Source organism: Sminthopsis crassicaudata, chromosome 1, assembly GCF_048593235.1.
Source record: "Sminthopsis crassicaudata isolate SCR6 chromosome 1, ASM4859323v1, whole genome shotgun sequence".
Classification (NCBI taxonomy): domain Eukaryota; kingdom Metazoa; phylum Chordata; class Mammalia; order Dasyuromorphia; family Dasyuridae; genus Sminthopsis; species Sminthopsis crassicaudata.
Genome location: NC_133617.1, coordinates 416789550 through 416805172, shown reverse-complemented (window position 1 = coordinate 416805172; position 15623 = coordinate 416789550). Strand labels below are relative to the sequence as shown.

Here is a 15623-nt window from a genome sequence, read left to right as displayed (position 1 = left end):
AAAGGAGTAGGGAGATATAACTCAGAAATACTAGTTACAACCACTTGTGGAAGGAATTAAATAAATATATAACTCTTAACTTTCAATCTTTGGTCATTAACTTGGAATTATTCAAAGAGCCCCTCCTTCAGGAGTGAGTTCCCAAGAAGAAAATCTTCTGCCCAGCCAGGCATTGGGAAAAGATCATCATCTACATCATCAACCAAGATGAGTCTGAACTCCTCCATTTTTTTGAACCAGAAAGAATTATGTTCATACAATCCATTTCATGTAATGAGGCTGGACTTGTTTATTTTTTTCCTGTTTGATTCTTTGGTTTGTTAAGAAATGGAGTATCCTTTTAAAAATATTATATTTTCCTACTGCAAAGGTAACTAGATCTATTGGGGCAGTGGACACATAAGGAACTAAATGCTATACTATCATTTCCTTGGATTTATGCCGGATATGGAAAGATTATTTCCATATCCCTTGTAATATAAACAACAATAACCTAAATACATAACATTTTCCATTAAAAGTAGGTGGAGTTCTCTTAGGTCTAAAATTGAGAAATTTGTTTTGTTTACCCTATTGGATTCTGAGCCAGAAAATTTGTCTACACAGACCAAATGAAAAGTAGGATTGATGCAGTTTCCCTGCTGAGATTTCTACTTAAATGACCTAAAAATTCCCTGCCTGTTTGGCCCTCATCAAGAATGAAAACGAGGCTTTTGGCTCATTATCTTGGCAATAACCTAATATGAATATGCTTGCTGTGTAAAGAATACTTAGAACAGTCTCTGGTCAAATCCATACACACCCATGCACACCCACAAACAAATGTTGCTCTTTGAGAGGTGGGAAGTAGGGCAATAGGAATGATTTCAAATTGGTGCTTTTCTGTTGCTTGTTTTTTTTTTCCTCCTTGAATTGCACATGTATCTCTGGGGAACACCTACTCTCTGGCCTTTACTGGATGTCAAGAGCAATGCCTTAACATTGTTTGGCTTATAAAGACAGCTTAGTGTAGGAGAAAGAGCTCTGGACTTCAGAGTTAGAAAATCTAGTTTTTAATTCTGCCTCAGATAATGACTGTGGGAGGGAAGGATGAAAAGGGGAGAAGAAGGGAGGAAGGAAGGAAGGGAGGGAGGGAGGGAGGAAGGAAGGAAAGAAGAAAGGAAGGAAGGAAGGAATGAAGGAATGGAGGAGAAGAAGGGAATGAGGGGGGGAAGAGGAAAGAAGGAGAAGGAAAAAGAGGAGAAAAGAGGAAGGAGAGAGGGAAAAGAAGGAAAAGGAAGGAAGGAGTTCACTAAAGGGTACCAAACTCAAATGCCTAAAGCTCATGCTAGCTTTATACCTAGGACCATTAGCCTAGAATATAAAAGATCCTTCACTCCAAATTTCAAACCCAGAATCAATTCTGAAGGTTCCAGGATACACTGAGGTTCAGTAGTTAGAAGACCCATTAGAGTCATCCTCACTTCTTTGAGACTTTGGAAAAAACTGACTGTATCTCTCAGCTGCTCCCCACCCCCATACTTTTCTCTCTGTGACCTTCCTCCCATTTGTTCCAGCCATTGCCCTACTTTACCAGAAATCTTTACCCTTCAAACTCTTTCTAAATGAGGTATGAGTCTGGCACACAAGCCACTGAGTTTGGAGAAGCCACATATATATTGCACTCAAGAAAATTTTCCTCTTAGCAATGGAATCAGAAGCCCACACTCCATCTTCAGCTTTTGTTCAAATTCTGTAAAGAATAACCCCGCACTTATTTCACCCTCAAATAGTTGCGACAGAAACTGATAGCTGATGCTTTTCATTAAGCCAGTCAAGCAAAATTGCTTACCAGGTTTTACTCCTTCAACAGCCTTACTAATTATACCCATTCACTGTTCCTTTCATACAAAAAGAGATTTCGAATTCTGTCTCTCAGCAACACACACCACCCAAGAGACATCTGCTTTCTGATGTAATCTTGTCTTCTTTAAAAAATGTTACCCAGTGAAAACTACTCATGGGCCAGAAAACACAAACTAAGCAAATTATGGATTTGAGCAGAGGGGGTAGACTGACTTGGGAGTGATGGGAAATCAGATATAGTTGTAGTGGGTTTGGGTGATAAAGGTTGCACAGTACTATGAGAATACAGGTAATGGGAGAAAATGGTAATGAAAACCAGAAAACAATTTCTAACTTCCATTGCATATTAATAAAAACTCTCGATCTAAAAAAAGATCTCGATCTTGAAATCTAATAGTATTTTCACACAAACATTCCCTATCATTTGCCATTATTAAGTATCCCTAAGAAGCAAAGATAATAATCAAATAAACCTTCATTTGACTCTGTTGAATGCTCCACAGAATGAACACAGAAATGCCCAAGGTGACCTTGGTACAGCACAATTTGCTATAAAAATATAAGGCTAGACTTAGATGTAATAGTAATAGCTGAGTCTAGCTACTAACCACATAAATCAACCCCCCCCCCCCAAGTACAAGCTATTAATGAGTTTAAAGATAGGAAAGATTGAAAGCAAACTTAACAACACATCCCACTGCCAGCTAAAAACTGGAGTCAAACTATCCTGCTGTAAATAATCATAATTTGCTTTAATGGTGGAGCCAAATTGAAACCTACTTCTTTCAACTTGAAGGCCAATATTCTTTCCACATTTCCATGGCATATTCTCCCATAATATGATTTTCGCTAACATGGGATTAATTTAGAAGGTACCCCCTTCCTTACCTCTGCCTCACAGAGTCCCTCTTTTCCTTTTGTTGATCACCATACTGCTAATACCCTTCCCCAAATTATTGTGTATATATAATATATATGTGTATTAAATTTATATTTATTCTGAATATAAATATATATGTATGTATGTATATATATATATATTTATATGTACTTGTCTTCTTCATTAGAAGATCAGCTCTTTAATAATTAACATATAAATCTTTAAGGTTATACCTGCAGCATCTAAGCCAGTACGTGGCATGTAGTTGGTGCTATATACATAAATGTTGACTGACTGACTGAGTCTTAACAGTAGTCATATAACTCAGTGAAAATGTACACCTAAAATGAGATGTGTATGAACCCAGTTCTATGAGCAAATTGACTAAAATAACCTAGAAGTGTAATGCTGGAGGAACTGAGGCAAGATAGAGATTAGAGAGTATTTAATAATTTATCTAAAAGGGAGAGATTTACTGAGACCAAATGGATCCATGGTTTGGTCCCAGGGTTGAATGAGACTATTGTCTCAAAGAATCCATCAAACAATGAGAATTCTCAATGACCTATATACACATGGCTGGGACTCAGGGGGTATACTGAGACAGGGGTGGAGTCAGGGTGCTGAACGGAGTGGGGGGCAGTGGGAGATGACATAATAGAGGAAGGCACCCTGGACATGGGGAGAGGCAACTTGATAAGATGGTATCTGAAATTCTGATAGCTTGGGATGGGGAGAGGCATTCTGATGTTCTAAAATATAAGATCTTTTATCCTTATCAAATATTCTGATAAAGAGGGAGGGGAGATTTTGCAGGACTGAGCTTTGAGCTGATTATTATAAACTGAAGCAGAGAAACTAAGTCTGGACTTGGATAATTAGGGAGACTGAGTCAGGACAATAAAAGAGAATCCGTCATTACAGAAGGGCTCTTTTTCTTTTTTTTTAATTATTTAAATTAAATTATTAAATTATTAAATTTATTTTAAATTATAATTTTTATGACATTACATGGAGAACATGCTACCTTATGTGAAATCATCTCTGTAGATGTTTCATTCCACAATGGATCAGGCTAAAGGTATGGGTTGTTTCAAGTCAAGATACAGTCAGAATTAAATAATAATTTTCTTTTAAAAATTCTACCTTGAGCTATGATATTTAATATTTCACTTCTTTAGAATTGCTTAGACCACTAAATAGGGCTTACAAATTCTATTTACAACTGAAAGATCTAGGGACCACCGAAACATTCCCCTCCTTCAAAAAACATATTTGTGGCTGAAGGGCAAGCTGTGAGGTCTAGGCTTCCATTCTTAATTCTCCATTTTCCTGATTCTTCAGCTATTGATTTAGAAAGAATCATCAGAATCAGGATCCTCAGAAAACAAACCAGAGCATCTTGGATAATCATAGATTTTGAACAGGAAGAGATTTTGTAGCTTTTCTAGTACCCCTTTCATTTCAGAGACCAAACCCAGAGACCCAGAGAAATTAATTGACATCCAAAATAATACAGGGATTACAGATTTAGAGTTGGAAGTCATCTACTCCAGCCTTTTTTTTTTTAAGAAATGAGAAAATTGAAGGTTATATAATTTGCCTAATATCACACATCTGCCTAATGTCAGAAATGGAATCAAACCCAGGACTTCTGCCTGCAAAATCAATATTTTTCCACTATAACAAGCTTTAGGTTCCAGTTTATATCATGTAATATTTCAGGAGACTTGGAGAGTTTTAATGGCTGCTAATACAGTGATACACAGTTATGTCTTAAACCAGATAACTGACAGAAGGTTACGAGAGTTGTGACTTTAAAGTAACAAACCCAAGTCATGCACTAAAAACATTCTTCTTAATGATGTTACATTAAATCCATAATTTGTAAATTATTAATGATGAGTTCCACAGAATGCCAGAGTTGTTTTCTATATTCTTTAAAGAAAGACTTTGCAACTAATAGCTTATGATATCCTAATCTTACTCCCCTTCACTACATTTTCTGTCCCAGTCAATCTGACATCTGTACATGCATATTTATAGACATGTAGATTCGTATACCCACATGTATATATGTGTAGCATGTATATACATATAGGTATGTGTATATATAACATGTATATACACATACATATACCTCCATGACTTCCATACTTTTGCACAGGTGCTTTCTCTCCTTGTAGGTTTTGCTTGCTTCAAAGCAAAACTAAGCTGTTACTTCTTATATGGCTTTCCCTCATCTCTCTTCCAATGGACTGTATGACCTGTCCCACCAGCAGAATGTAAACTCTGTAAATTCAGGATCCCAATTATTGTATTTCTACATATTTAAAAAATATTTCAAAATATTTACCGGTTGCATTTTAATCTGATTTGGGCCCCAATCAAAAGTGTTGCTGAGAGGGCATAACAATATCACCTCCCTCCCAGGGTTGTTGTGAGGATCAAATGAGACAGCATGTATAAAGTATTTTGTAAACCTTAACTGTATAAATGCTAGAAGATGAAATAAATAACGTCTGACACGTTTGGTGTGGACCTTGGTTAATTGCCCAAGGATCGAGACAAACAGACAGAAAGCCTGGCTTCCAGGTCCCCTTTCTATCCAGTACATCAACTTGCCTTTCTTGGATAGATATTCTGTTGCTTTCATCCATGTCTGTCTCCTCTTCATAAACCCATTTGGGGCTTTCTTCTCTATTTCTTTCTCCAGCTCATTTTACAGATGAAGAAACTGAGGCAAATAGAATTAAATGACTTGTCCAGGGTCACAGAACTAGTAAGCTATGTTTGAGGCTGGGTTTGAACCCAGGCCTTACTGACTCCAAGCCCTGAGCTCTATCCACTGTATTACATAGCTGAGCCCTCATGCATATAGTAGGCATGTAATGAATGTTTATTAGGGTGAATAAATATACAATATTGAAAAAAAACTACTCACATTGTGACAGAACCACAGTTCCATGGAGCTCCTAGAACCATTTGATTTTTTTTTTTTTTTTGCAAATTTGGGTGGGAGTCCCATTGCAAAATGAAATCTATGTACAGTAGCCTTGCAGATGCTATTGATGTCTTATGCAAGATCCGTAATGGTTGTGGCATATTGCACCAGGACAGACAAGACTGCAGTCTAGACAAAATGCTAAAATTTCCTCATGTTGATCAGTCAGTGTGCCTAATTAGGAACATGTGAATTATAACTGCTGATCATCAGCGTGACAGGCATTCTTGTACACCTCTAATCTAGGAAGAAATAGTGACAGGAAAAGTTGAGCCTGGATACTGAGGATTTGAGAGGCTCCATTTTTCACAGGGACTATAAATATTTGCTACAACCAGGCTCCCTAATCACTGTCTAGCATTTACTTAATATACCTCCAGTTTTCGTTTTTAACCAAGTGGTTTGTCAGGGTCCTCATTTATAAAAGCAAGTTTCATTACCCAAATAAGATAACAGTGTCGGAATGAAGCCATTGGTAGGCCATAAATTGAAGCAGCTCTGATATTTGTATTCATTTATAAGCTATGTTGGATAGGGTCTGCTTGATTTACTTCTGGTTTCTCTTGCCCAGTCTTATTTATGTCAAAATAAGTTGCAGTAGAATTCATTAGGAGCTGAAATGCAATTTGAACAATTTTTATCAGAACACAGTGATTTAATCATTTCTTTCCCTAAGCCCCTAGAGCTCTTTTCATGTTCCATATTGAATAGAGTACTGGTCTTGGAGTCTGAAAGGCATGTGGCACAACTGAAATAGTGCCAGACTTGAATCTAGGAATGGAATCAGGGAGTCTGGAGTTGAAATCCTACCTTTGTGACAGATAAAAAGTTATCTAACTTCTCTTTGCCTCAGTTACCCCATATGTAAAATGGGCATAACAATATCACCTCTCTCCCAGGGTGGTTGTGAGGAACAAATGAGACAGCATGTATAAAGTACTTTGTAAACTTTAACTGTATAAATGCTAGAAGATGAAATAAATAAATACAGGTTTGAATCCTACCTCAAACAATTAATTTGGACCTCAGTTTTCTTGTATGGAAATGAAAGGGTTGGACTCAACTCTAAAGTCTATGATTTTATAAGTTATGATTATGTCCATACCACATGATGATTTTTAAATTACCCATATTTCTGATGTCTTGGGAAGTAAAGAAAGAGCAGATGTTATTAAAAGAAACTCTAGGATTCTTCAAATCATGAGCACTAATACACAAAAGGTTACTGCAGCAATTATTTTGCACTGGCAAATTTTGTTTCTTCTGAGAAAAAAAATCTATTTTACTGGTTTAGCCAAGATAATTTTTTTGAGTTAAATTCTTTGTAGAGCTACACACAGTCTGACCCTGGCAGCATGGAGCTATCAAGAGCATTGTGCCTAATTTAGCCTACTGTGAGCCCTATGTTGCTGGCTAAGTCCTTGTATAACTGAATTACCTGGTTTCCTACTGGAACAACCCTCTAAGTTATAAAAGCTGGCAGCAAGTTTTCAGAAATAAGATTGCCCTAGCCTTTTGCCTGGCACAAAATGTTTCATCTTAACATATATATATATATTTTCATGAAATTTTGAGTTTCTTCTTTCAATATTGAGGTAATGGCATGAACTTTTGTGGAAAGGGTTACTTGTGTGTTAGGATGATCTAAAAATTATGTAACACCCCAATCATTTTATTAAAATAGTTCTTCCAAATTCTCTCTCCAGGGTAATTAAGAGGAGATAGATACCGATGTTTCACTTACCCTTCTCAGCATCCTGTTATTTTCAATGGAAGATAAACAATAAAAATATTTTAAATAAAAGATTCTATGTGAATAAATGAGGATTGTTTATTTGTCCTTGAGTCACTGACTAGCCAGAAATAGTTGGGTCTCTCTGCTAGGGCACTCTATCCTGATACTAAGCTGTCCTCAAAGATGGGTGAGAGAAAACTCAACCCATTATATTTAGCCTGTTCCATACCATGCTTCAAATCCCATCCAACTATCCTAAGGAACCAGGGCCTACTTGGCATGGATATCTTACCATCTGTCCTGCTGCTTCACAGGTGTTCCTCTCTTCCATCTTTTACTCTTACACTGAGTACATGAATCAACTTCATATCATAATTGCTTTGGAAGGATTTGACTACTGCTCCAGTAGTTCTCAAAGAAGGATTCAGGAGCCTCTGGGAGTCCCCAGGACTCGTACAAGGTGAAAACTATTTTCATCATCATAAGAAGTTTATAATTTCTAATTTGGATAAATGTTGATAGATATAATACAGATAAACAAGAGCACTAATAATTTTTAATGTAAAGGGGTCCTGAGACCAAAATGTCTGAATGCATTTTTTTTTCTGCCCTAAAGCTCCACTCACAGTCTTGGCAATTCTTCAAACATTTTTGAACCTCACTCGCCTATCAGCAACTGGGTGGTGGGGATAGAGTGCTAGGTACAGAGTCAGGAGAACCTGAATTTAAATTCTGCTTCAGATACTTACAAGATATGTTATCCCCGGCAGGTGGTTTTACCTTTCTCAACAACAGTTTCCTCATCAATTAAATGAGGGTTGGATTCAATGTCTTCTAGTCTCTTTCAGTTCTAAACACATAATCTCACGTGTAATCTTCCCCCACTAGAATGTAAGCTCTTTGAGGGATCTGGCTATCTCACTTTTGGATTTCTATCCTCAGTGCCTAGCAAATAGTAGTCACTTAATCAATACTCACTGATTATTTGGCCTTGAGATTTGATAAATTATATGCTAAATAAGTTAGACAATTTCTTCAACCTGAAAACACACAGAATTGATATTTTTGTCTAAATATGGAAAGTTTCAATCAATTAACAGTGAACATGTTCAAAACAAAACTAATCCCTGTGTACTCACCCATAAGAAGATCCAAGATCCTTTCTCTAATTATTATATTATTATGTTATTTTGCCATGTAGAAGAAAAGAGTAGGGAAAATTTTTTTTCAGCACATATTCCTCCATTCATGTATATGCCCCCATTACTGTCCTATTATGTTATTTCCTCATTACATGAAGGTGACATTGGGCTCTTGAAGGCTCTGCCAGTAAAGTTCAAGCTCTGGCAGGTCTACCAAGCTGGAAAGGCATCAAGGATCAGTCTGGTGACAGACTGATCTGGGCTTTCATAAGGAACAATCCTGCCAAGTTCAAAGAGATTTATCCCCAGGTTGACCTTCTGATGATGAATTGGTAGGCCACAACAACAACTGAAGACAAATTACTAAGCTGTACAAAGGGAAAAGAAACCAATCTAAGTAAGCAGAAGGATGCTCTACAATGGTAGATATATGACAAAACTGGTCCTTGAAGAAGTAACATATTTACACTAGAATATGCCAGAAAAATGCACTTGTTCCAACCAGTAAATAAGTTTACTGAGTTTGAAGAGAAAGAGACTGACAGGAAGATTATGTTCACTTTTATTTCCCCGATCCTGTGATTTTACAAGCCTCATTGGTTCTTTTTGAGTTGTCTACACTGAGAAGAACAAATAGATTTGGTTTACATAAACAAATTCACTCAACCAAGCAAAAATTAAGAATAAAATGGATCAAATTGATATGATCATCACAATAATCCTTCTCCAATGATGAGGAGGGGCAAGTACTTCCATTAAATTAAACTGCATCTAAGAAGATGAAATCAAAGAAGGGAGCCAATTTGTCACATTCCAGATCACACAAAGCAGGGTGCTAAGGGGGTAAAGAGAGGTAGATTAGGACTCTTGAGGCTTAACAAGCAACCCACAGAAAATAAAATTATATTAATGTCTAAGGGCTGAGCAATATAGGGTATCCAAAGATGGTGGAAATAAGCCAGTAAATTACCAGAATCTCTGTAGGAGTTGAAAGAGAAGAATCAGGTTAAGTATTAGTTCTAAGTGAAACTTCTTGGTGATAGTAACTCCAAATTGCTGTCTGGTTAACTAGGAAATACAGATGTGGAAGAAAGAGACAGTTGTCTGGTGGAAGCATTTTTCTAGAATAAGAGTTATTTGCCTAAAGCCTAAGAACTTTAAAAAAGTATATTTTGATTACAAAATTTCAACATATTTGGTTTCCCTTGTAATCCTATGGATTTCATTTGGTATTTTATTTGTTAAAAATTATTCTGAGAAAGGTCCATATGCTTTGCCAAACTTCCAAATTGTTCTTAGCACAAAAAGGTTAAGATCCCTTACTCTAGAAAAGTTTTATGCAGCCAAGCAATTCAGAATGAATAGGAGAGAGTTCTCCAAAATAAGAAGCCATTTTTTCTTTAATTTCCTTTTCAGAATCTCTCTTTTTCAATGTCTCCTTTGGCACATCCATGCTCAGTTAATTGTTTGGATATAAACCCCCAAGTGCAAAGTAATCTTAAGAACAAAAACTACATACAGAACAGACACGTTGTCCCATTATTTGAACCCATTATTCAACAATAATAACTAATGCTTATACTGTACTTTGGAGTTTTCCAAAAATTTTGTGTTATTTTATTTGATCCTTACAATGATTCTATAATACCAGTATTATAGCCATTATCACCCCCCCCAATTTGTAGGTTAGGAAATTGAGGAGTGAGAGATGTTAAGTGATTTGCCCAATATCATAAAGTTAATTAAGTTTTTGACATGGGATTTTAATCCAGGCTTTTCTGATTCCAAATTCAATTTGCTGTCTTCCTATCTAGTTGTCTAGAATGATGGAACATATCATTCCTTGGGCTCTAGAAGCCATTTTCATGCTGACATGCATGTATGCTTCAATCTCCACCTCCAAGCTCTAAACCTGGAATCCATGGTTTTTGATTGATGAGTATTCACCAAATGTAGACTGGTCCCATCTCTGCCATCTTCATGTGAAATCATTTTCTACTGTAGCCTTAAGGCACAATAATTGTCAACTCTACCAAAATCTTTCTTCCAATACCCCATACCTCTTTATGTAATGTCCTACCATATTAGAATAAAAATTCTTTGAATCCAGGAATTCTCCTGTTTTCTTGAATTAATATCTCCAGACCTTAATATAATGCCTGACTAACAAGAAGAGCTTAACCATGCTTTCCCATTTCATTTTATTCTGCATTTGTTCCTGATTGGCCAGCTTGGACCTAGGACCTCAATCTTTGATTAATTCTCCCTTACTGGTCTAACTCTAAATTCCAAGGAGAAACTTCATTTCAATACCACCTGATACCTAGGTCAGATTCTTCTCATTTCCCAGTCCCTTGACCAGAAACTTCCCTCCACTACTTTCTTAATTTCCTATGCATCAGTCCTCATCACAATGTCCTCTACCCCAATATCTGTCCCATTCTCCTTTCCACTCATGGTCTCTAGCTTTTGATGTCTTTTCCTTATAATCTAAATTAGCTCATTCAGTGTTCTGTTGTAATTTCTTCCAAACTTCTCCCTCTTTTACTCTACCTATTTCTGCTCTCTTGGCTTTCTCCTTCTAGATTCACTTAATACAAAGTATCATCGTATCTAAATTTGAATCTGCATAAACCTTAACTGGAGAACTTTTAAAAGACTAAATAGAGGAGATGGGTAAAGTTTTAACATCACAGGTTTGCAGAGATATGATCATAGTGTGGATATTATGAAAAATGAGTGGCAAGAAATTTAAGCTTCAAAACCTTCTTGAATCATGATAAGGTATTAGTGACACAATTACTTGAAGCATTAGTTAATTTTGTTGAACTGTTTTTGTGTGTTGTTTCTTTGTTTTGCATTTCATCTTGAAAGGAAGGCTCATTGGAGGCAAGTGCATGTATTCAGAAATAAAAGTGATGTGAAAGCAAAAGGCACACATTAAAAAAAAAGAAAGAAAAGAAAAAATATTGCTGTATTGCTGTGTCACTGAAAGTTCTTACAGACTGTGCCTGCAACTTAACGCAGTAAAAGTGTTTTCTGTTTTTTACCCCAGCCCCACCTCTAAATCCACAGTGGAAACAGAATTAAAGAAGACCAGGCAGTCAAATCACTAGGCTTATTTCTTTTAATTGAACTTGTAATGAAAGACGCATTAGATGTCTACAAAATTGCCAGTAAACATTTAATATTGTCTACAAATGACAAAAGCTTTTTAACATTTTGTAATGACTGTCATTTGACTTCTTAGAATGACATGAGCTGTTGATTATACATCCATCATTCTGCAAGACATTGAAGGTAGGACAAATCATCTGCCTTTTCCCTCACTCACAAATCAAATTTCACTATTGGAGAGGTATGGGTACAAAGGGTGCTGGATTTTTAAAAAGGGGATCTAAGTTTAAATTCTAGCTCTACCATTAACTTAACTGGTGTGACCTCAGGCAAGTAAGTAGATAAATACTCTGGACTTCAGTTTTCTTTTTAGTAAAATGAACAGGTTTCCATTCAGTAATCTCAAAGGTCTCTATGAACTTGACTATGATCTTTTGAAATTGAGAGCTAAAAGTGGTCTTATAGATCTTTTTGTCTACCTCCCTCATTTTAAAAATTAGGAAACTGAGGCAAAATTGGGACATTCACACATTAAGCCAATTGTCCAGGAATACAGAGTTATGGAGGGACAGATCAAGGACCAGAAGTCAGGTCTTTCTGCTAAATGGATTTTTTGTTGGTTTTGTCTTTATGAACTAGGGCTGGTGATTTCATTCTTCTATGTACAATTCATAGTCTTAAAAAAGTGACTGGGACACTGAGAGTTTAAATAATTATACCCTTGGCCACACAGTCAGGATGTGTCAGAGGTGGGGTTTGGCTTCACAGTTTCCTGATTTAGAGGCAAAGTTGCTGGGAGATAGCTTGAACCCAGGACTGATTGTTAAATTTTCAGTATGAACATTTATATTGAAGAATCAACAAATGTTATAAATCAGGGCCTAAATTTTTTCTAACAATCACAGTCTTCTACTTTACCTTGTGCTATCTAAACTTGGCAGGACCAGGAGTAATGCTAAATTTCTCCTAAAAGTTGCACCCCCATCATCTTACTGCCCAAGTTAGAATACATACCATATAGAAAGTGAGGAGGCTGTCACATGGGGCTTACAGCTGAATATTCTGGAATGTACTGGGGCTTATTTCAAGAGTGTTCTAACATTACCTTTAATGCTGACAAATAAATTTTTGAGGAGGCTTGTCCCTGTTTCTCAATGTACACAAGAGGAAAAAGACTTTGCTAGTTTCAAGAGATGCTGAAAATAAGGAAAGTCAGCAAGCTGTGGGGGATCAGCACAACTGAGTAAGAGATGTCCTCGGTTGGATCCTTAGTAATCTAGGTGAATATGAGTCCCAGGATTAGGGAGACCTGAGGGTTGTGCTTGCTTCTAGAGAAGGGGGAAGGAACATTTATTAGAGGAAAAAAGCTTTGGGAAAAAGGGACTGCTTAGACAAGGTAGAAATTGCTCTACCCTGCTTGGGTTGGGGTGCCCTCTTCAAACAGCAATACTGAAGCTCAGGGAGCAATAAAGAGAGAGTGTGATCAGATATTTTATATTTGAATGGCACATTTCTGAATTTTGTAATTTCCCTAATGGAAAAGAAGTTGCCCAAAGTTACATGATAGGAAAGCAAATGGATCTTGGCTTGGATAGGTTCACAGAGAACAGAAGAAAGCACATTGATTCTGGAGTTGAAAGACCTGAATTCAGATTTTGCTTCTGATGTTTACTTCATGACTTTGGGCAAGTCCATTAACCTTTGAGGGCTTTGGTTTCCTTTATCAAATGGGAGAGGGAAATGTGGCGCTGGGAAGAGGTTGGACTACATGACCCTCAGGATCCTTTCCTGCTCTAGATCTAAGATCCTACTAGAGAACTTTGGACAGGTCTATAACAATGGCCCTTAACCTTCTTAAAATTAGTTTTGTTTTGCTTTTGTTTGTGAGCTTTCCTTTCTTTTTCTTGGTTTTGTCTTTAATCCAATTCAATTCAATAAACTGTAGGAATAGCTTGTAAAATCAAAGATTTGGCCCCAAAATTTGGATGATATTTCTCCTAAACCATGCTTTTATCATCCAATATTTATCCAACATTTATCATCCAACATTTATCAATGATTGACTTTTTGTTTCTGCCAATTTGGAAACATAGGCCTTTGTATTTAAAACAAAATAACAAGGGTGTGAAGAATTGGTCAGAAAAGAAATTTATGCTTTCTTTGTTTTGCTTCACATATCTCCAATTGTGAATTCTTATTTTCCATCATCAATCAGAAATTCATATTAACTACATCAATTACCATGTACAATCACAACTGTTATATAGTTCTAATCTTGAATTGCAATCACCAATTATACCAAAATTTAGCAATCTCTCCAGTTTGAACAATCCCAGTGACATGTGAGAAGACTTGGTATTCAGTCTTTCTTTTTAAAAAAAAATCATTAATAAGTCTTTTTGGACAGATTATCTGATAATTTGTTCCTCCCCTAGTAATTTTATTAATGTTATATATATATGTATATATATATATACATATATATATATACATATATATATTTATTTATTTAAAGATATAACAAAAAACTTAAAATAATGAAAGGAACATGGGTAGAGGCAGTTCTAGCACAAGTTTTGCTATTGTGTCATTATGGAATTCTTGGTAAATCACTTCTGTTTAATTAAAAATAGTTATTAATCACCCATTATATGCAAGTTTTGTGTTAGGAAGTAAGGAAAAGATGTGAAAATTAAAACAATCCCTGTTCTCGTGAAATTTAGGAACTAATAGGCATAGAGGGGCATAAATACAAATAATTTTCTCCTTGAATCTCAGTTTCTATAACATGATAGTGGTGAGAGAGAAAGAGTGAATTTGAATTAGATGATCTCTAAAATCCTCACTAGTTCTAAAGTCACATGATTCTGAAGTCAAGTTTAAGAAAGAAATTTATGTATATGATAAAAAGATAAGAAAAAGTTGCTGAAATTTTGTTGTTGTTGACAACTTCACTATGATAAGTAATGAAGGTTTCCCATTTAATAATGAAATAAAAAGAAAAATAAAGGTTCTATGTTTTGTGGTTTGCAGGGATGAGGGTCAGGGTAGGAATGGACAAGGACACATCATTTTACTGGAATAGGAAGGTGTGGGTTAGGAAATTCCCTCTACAAATGTATAGATGCAACTATTCTGGACTTAGACTCTTAGAGAGCTGCCTGGGAACTGAGGACTTCAGAGAATTTGCTGAAGTCATCTAGTAATTATGTGTTGGAAAAAGGATTTGAATCCCAGACTTTCTGATTCTAAAACAAGCTCTCTAACCACTGCCCTACATAGACTTTTTGTTCCTATTAATGACTTCATGGATAACTGGATTGCTAGGATAGCACAATCACATGCCAAAACTATCTCCATTCACTGTCAGTTTAGTTGAATGGATCTGATAAAAGATATTTTTTCCATCTGCAAATATTAAGGCCATTTGTTACTGTGTGGGGACATTCTGACCTTCATTGTGATCTAGGTTGAAATGTAAATTAGTTGGAACACTCCAACCCAGATCAGTCTGCCCAAAAGAAGAGTATAAAAGACAAGATTTCAGCCTGACATGGCTAGCCATAACAATTCCTTTTGCAAAATAAAGTAATTGAAGGGGGGGGACCATTTTGGAGGAAAAATGGCAAGAATTGAAAAGGACATTCCCAATACCAAGGAAGAAAATAAAAGCTTATCAGACACATGCCATTTTATGATTCAAAAGCCTTCAACAATACCTGTGTTTCTGGGCTTCAGTTTTCTCATATTTAAAATAAAGTATTAGACTATGTGATCTCTCTAATCCCTTCTAGATCTGTGATCCCAAGAGTCCTTTGGTTCATCTTTGTTTTACAGATCTTCCTTCAATTGAAAATACTAACAAGAAGGGCATGAAGCCACACTAACTGTAAGAAAAAA

At 36.1% G+C, this 15623-nt stretch overlaps 1 protein-coding gene across 2 annotated transcripts in view; it reads right to left on the bottom strand.

Annotated features, from left to right (window-relative positions):
* NTRK2 (neurotrophic receptor tyrosine kinase 2) overlaps positions 1-15623 on the bottom strand; it is a 400497-nt gene that overhangs the window by 136299 nt on the left and 248575 nt on the right. The window lies entirely within an intron of this gene.